Source organism: Bombus huntii, chromosome 16, assembly GCF_024542735.1.
Source record: "Bombus huntii isolate Logan2020A chromosome 16, iyBomHunt1.1, whole genome shotgun sequence".
Classification (NCBI taxonomy): domain Eukaryota; kingdom Metazoa; phylum Arthropoda; class Insecta; order Hymenoptera; family Apidae; genus Bombus; species Bombus huntii.
The window spans coordinates 7212425-7218424 of NC_066253.1; the positions used below are offsets into that span (position 1 = coordinate 7212425).

General features: G+C 40.4%; 1 protein-coding gene across 19 annotated transcripts in view; it reads left to right on the forward strand.

The window, feature by feature from the left end:
• The window catches only part of LOC126874421 (uncharacterized), a 171172-nt gene that overhangs the window by 19834 nt on the left and 145338 nt on the right, over positions 1-6000 (forward strand). The window lies entirely within an intron of this gene.

Genomic DNA, 6000 nt, shown 5'->3' on the forward strand with positions numbered 1-6000 from the left:
ACTCTCCAATACCATTCTTTTCGTTCATCGCGAACGGTATGTTTTTCAAATTGGTATAAAACCGTGGGAGCTTACAAAGCAACGCAGCTGACGCAACCGAGCAAGGTACCTTGGTACTAAATAACAAAATACTGCTCAAATAATGAAAAAAATTGTCGACGACAAAAAGCCGATTAATAGGCCATCGGTCGGTAAGCGTCGGTGGCAAAAACCGATTAATAGGCTATCGGTCGGTAAGCGCTGGCGACAAAAACCGATTAGTCGGCTATCGGTCGGTAAAGTGTTAACATTGGCCAGGAAAAAAGAAAAAGAATTTCGAAAGGCGGATGTGACGGATTATTCAACTGATCGTCAATATGCTAGCGTTCTTTTCTTTTCTCTTTTTTTACGACGTTTTCGTGTCAAAGCAACCGCGTTTCGGCCGCATTGTGCTTTTATCCGGACAAGGTGCAAACCGCGTGGCACGGCGTATGACCGTGCATTTCAATGAGCCTCTTAAGGCAAACCGGGAGAAGCATCGCGTAGAAGCACGTTCTCGTTCGCGGCAGACAAATCTCGCTCTTACGCTTTAAGCCTCTTGCGAGTCCGTGGTGTTACCGTTTCGCGTATATGTATTCTCACCTATACGTATTCACACATCCGTTTCTTCAAATACGATTTCCAGATACATCAAAGGCTTTGTAATTGTTCATAGAGCTGTTCAGCTTTTATTCTCGTCTCTTGCGCCATAATTCCTTCGCTACAGTCAAAGCTCTATAATCTGTGAAATCTTCCTGCTGTTACCTTTACTCCTAATAAAAATGTTTTTTTAAAAAAGTTACATTGGTTAATTATATGTCGGGTTATCATTAGGATTCAAGGCGCGTAATGATTCTTCGTTTGAATTAGCCATTGTTTTACGAAACAGAGAATATATTTACGCGAATAAACAAGATTTTACAAAACATTATGAATAATGAGTTTAATAAATGATAAGATTAACAAACGATAAGTTTAACTAATAATTAGATTAAAGAATAATAAGTTTAACGAACAATAAGAGGAACGAATAATATGTCTTACGGATAATAAATTTAACGAATAATGAGATTAACGATTGATAGGTTTTATGAATAACGAATTTAATTAACGCTATTAATAATGTTCCGGGGTTCAAACGAATCCACGGTCAACGGGATAACTCTTTACTATGCGTAGAATAATTTTAAACACAAAAATACGATTGCTGAGACACTCGGTAAATTGCTCGATGTATCACTTTCCAAGGCGATCACACGAACGAATATCTGATGAAAATCTTTTTCGCTATACGACTGCATTTGTTTGTTATATGCTCGCTGGAGGCATCGAGAAGGTTGCAATCGTCGCTGCTAGGCAGTTTCTGCCAAGAGTTTGTTGTATACTCTTTGGAAGCATCGAGAAAGATCCAAACGCCGTTGCTAGGCAGTTTCTGTCTGGAGTTTGATTCCTAATACAACGTGTGTCCCATTATATCGACATCTCCAAAGTACAATTCTATGTGATTTCTAGGGAGAACGATACAACCGATCCACACCTTCGTCAGGCAAAACGTTTATCCCGTGACCGTGGCTACGTTCGGCGACCAGTTGTCACCTCGAACCCACTTTCGCTTTCACAAATGTCAAACAATTACAAATGACAATTGCTTAATTACAGTTATGATAAAATCTAGGCTAAAGCATTAGAAGGCTTCCTCAAAATTGCAAAGGGAAGGCTCCGGTTTTCCTTTCATCTCCGACATATATATACAGTGTGGTTGGTAACTGACGGTACAAGCGGAAAGGGGGTGATTCTACGCGAAAAAAGAAGTCGAAAATATGGAATAAAAATTTTTCGTTCGGGGCTTTGTTTTCGAGAAAATCGACTTTGAATTTTCGCTCGGTACGCGTGCACTTTATCACGTCTCGTTATAATAGATCTCACTGCAGATCGTTTTTTGATGGAAAAATAAAAAAAAAAAATTAAAAAAGAAATTTTTATTCTATATTTTCGACTTCTTTTTTCGCGTGGAATCACCCCCTTTTTGCTTGTACCACCAGTTACCAACCACCCTGTATAATATAATAATTATGAGACATAATATTGAGAATATGCAGTTACTAACCTACTACCTAACCCCAACCTAACCCCAACCACCCTGTATATAGTATGTACGTAGAATTTTGATAAAAAATTCCAAGTGTTAGAACGTTGAAATTTGTATAGCTTGAAATATTTGAAACGGGAGGTAGTTCGTAATATTCTGCAAAAATGAATTGGTTTTTCGAAACACGTGCTATTGGCAGGCCATCTGAGTGGTTCGTTTGATTTTTGTACATCCAGTTTTCATACTGCGATACCTCCGAACGTAATGCCCGGGCCTGTTATCGTAGCGGTGTTTTACACTGTCATTTACAATTTTTGCTTTCACGAAACATTTCCATTACGAAAATATAGCACATCGACCGATACGTTTTTCCTTTTATTCTAGTTTCATTCTATATATATCGTAATCGTTTTACATAAACATTTTACGTACAGTTAGTTTTCTAGGTCTATAGCTTTATTTGAATAGCAAATAGTGACGCAAACAAGCAAACCTGAATACGATAAAAAGAAAACCGAACAAACAGCGAATCGAGCGACACCGTGGCTTTCGTGCGAACGAAACAATTCGTTGTTACGTTTCGTCGTTTCTCGTCTCAAATGAAGTCGCCAGCGGCGCACAAACTGGGATACACAAAATGTATCACAGCGCTGTATATCGTGAGAATCGGCGAATAAACTCTTCTATAAGCAATGTATCGACGATCGGTATCGATCGGCCGTGCGAAAGAGATGCAAAAACCGAAAATGTTTCCATTACGCATATTTCCGACAAACATCATAGCTATTGGGTTGGCGACTAAACGATTACGGATTTCGTCAATAGATGGTAATGACAAAATTCGCAACCGCTTAGTTGCCAACTCAATACATTACCCGGATTTTTATGCGCGCATAATAAACTTGAAAGCGTAGAATTCAACAACAATTTTCCAGCAAATTTCTACCCTTTTAATTATATTTCAAAAGATATGAAGTCGTATTATGTATATTACGTTTTCTACGTCTATCGATGTGTGCAGAATACTGGGAGCTTGTAGAGTCGTGTCTGCCGGTTGCTAACTATTCCATAACAGCGGCATCTCCGGAGCTGTTGCAGAGATTTAACGGTACAGAGGCGAAACCGCGACAACTTTGCAGCCGTGCGTTCGCAACTACAACCACATGACCACGCGATTCCAGACTAACAACTTTGTCGCGCGAAGAATGGAAATCTTTTAATTGCCTATACACTCGGTCGTATCGCGAATTCATTACGGAGCTTAAATCGAAGCTTGCAATTAACGACGAGTAATTTAACCGACGCGTCGATTCGTTCGGGAAACGAGGTGTACCGCGTTTGTTCGCGCAATTCCAATGTCTCTCGCCGATTATCTATTGTTTGTACGTCCTCGTCTTTCCCTCCTTTTAGTCTCCTTCTTGCTCGCCAATCTTTCGTCGTAATTCCAATAAGAGGAAATGCGGCGCGTGAAAGCGGACTCGCAGCTTCGAAACGTCCCGGTAAAGTAGAATTTATTCATCAGTTGATCGAAGAATCATGGGTTGTCGTTAACAATGGCATCGCGTTCAAAACGAAACGTTGTTTATTAGATCGAGGCTAAATCAGGCAAACAAAGCCATTATTTAATTTAAACGTGATTCTTCCATTAACTTATGCTTAACACTTTACTGACCGCTAGCGGTTCAACGGCATACGCACGTCCGACCGGCATCTCAGGCGCGGATTCTCCCTGGCGCCGGCTCTGTTTCGGTTCAGTCTCTCCGATACCATTCTTTTCGTTCATCGCAAACGCTGACTTTTTCAAATTGGTATAAAACTGTGGAAGCTTAGAAAGCAACGCAACTGACGCAATCGAGCAAGGTATCTTGGTACTAAATAACAGATTACTGCTCAAATAATGAAAAAGATTGTCGACAACACAAAGCCGATTAATAGACTATCGGTCGATAAACGTCGATGACAAAAAGCCGATTAATAGGCTATCGATCGGTAAGCGTCGGCGACAAAAAGCCGATTAATCGGCTATCGGATGGTAAATTGTTAACAGGAGCAAAGGAAGTTCCATATTTCGAGATTTTGACGCGTGTTTCTCGTCTCATCGTTTCGACAAAGATTCGCTCGGCCGTCGATCGCAAAACGCTTCGGCCACGACGAGCCCACGTGAAAACAAAGCTTCCGGTTGTGATCTATATTTATAGACGCAGCGCTGGGCCTCTGAACTCTACCGCAATTCGCTTACACGTTTGACCGTTTTAGTGGCAGGGGTTTTCAAGAATCCGTGCAGCGCGATTGCGCTACTCTTTTTTCCCGTTTATGCAGGGGATTTACGATTATTTGAAAAAACGAGTAATTGCGAGAGGAATCTCCGATACGACTCGCGACGAGCTACATTCGGAACCGAACGCGTTGCGAATTGACGATCGTGACGAAGCATCGCGATACAGTTGACCACAGTCCGAGAACAGCGCGACGGCGCTGCGTGGCGCTAAAACGGTTAACAAAAATGCGGCGCCGTGCACGCACCGGTTTAACGTTGGAAACGAGAACGGAGTGCGCGCGTTTTCTCGTTGACGAGGGAATAGAACTGATCGAGCGACGCCCAATCTGGTCGATCGCATTCGAGATCAGAGTCTGGAAGGAAAAGTAAGGACAACGAAATTTGTTTGTCGAGTTTTCGATTAGTCGATACGCCGTTCAATATGTATGCAAATTAGGCAGCTCGGATGCAAATTCGAATAGTCGATATCCGGATGTTAGAGTGACGCTGACGCCTTTCTGAATCGTGTCGCGAGTGGAAAATATAGCAGAATCTGGTGATAACAGTCACACGTTCGTTCTCCATCCGTGGATATCATCTGTTTAACATTAGAACTACCGATAGTTAACGCGAAGATATTTCTATCAAAACCAGCGAAAACGACTGGTCTTTAAAAAATACCTAATAATAGAATATTTTTATATTTATTGATTTATTACTCTCTTACGGAAGGAGTTCCATGTTACGTAGTACATTTTTGGCATTATTAATCCATATGGGGCCATAATCCCTAAACGAGGGTTGACGCGTTTATAAAATTCTAGAACCAGTCATTTTGACTGGTATGGTGTTTCTGATGTTAGCATCGAGCGATCTAGCGATCGATCCGGAATTTTCCTGATAACCGATATCGTCATATCGAGTGATACGCAGTAAAAATTTGAAAAACGCGTGGCAAGTTGTAAAAAACGAGGAAACTGGTTAATTGGGGTTCGATAAACAGATTGCAGCACCCTTTTACACTTCGACAAGTACCAGTCATTTTCACTGGTATTGGTACAAGTAGCCTTGATGCAAAATTATTTTCAGTTTGAATACATAAAAAATAAAATGTTGTTATTTCTATACTCAGAGGTAGGATCGCAACAGGTTATGGGCCCAGGTGCAATAATTAGTTATTATTTTTATTGAAAATATTATTAACAGTAATAATATCGAGGAGCGCAGAATATAACCAAAAAACAAAAAAAAAGGGGGTGCGTGATCGATGATTCAGTGTTGAATATCATAAGGACGCTTTATCGAGTATACAATAATTGTTTACGTGATAATACAGTTATCAAAAAAAAACAAAAAATGTCGAGGGGGGGGGAGTTTAAGCATAGAAATAACAAAACAAAATAAAATTCATTATATTATTCTTTTAGTTATCGTCGCGAAGGTCATTACATCTTTGCGGGAAAAAATATAACATGAAGTAGGAATTTGAAAATAAAATTGTAGAACCAGTCGATTTGACTGGTGTGGTATTTCTAGTGTTAAAGCACTCGTTAAGTACTTGGAAGATGACTAGTTAGATAACACAGAGACAAGAAATGTTCCGCGTTCGCTCCTCCTCCTATCCATAGATCAGCTG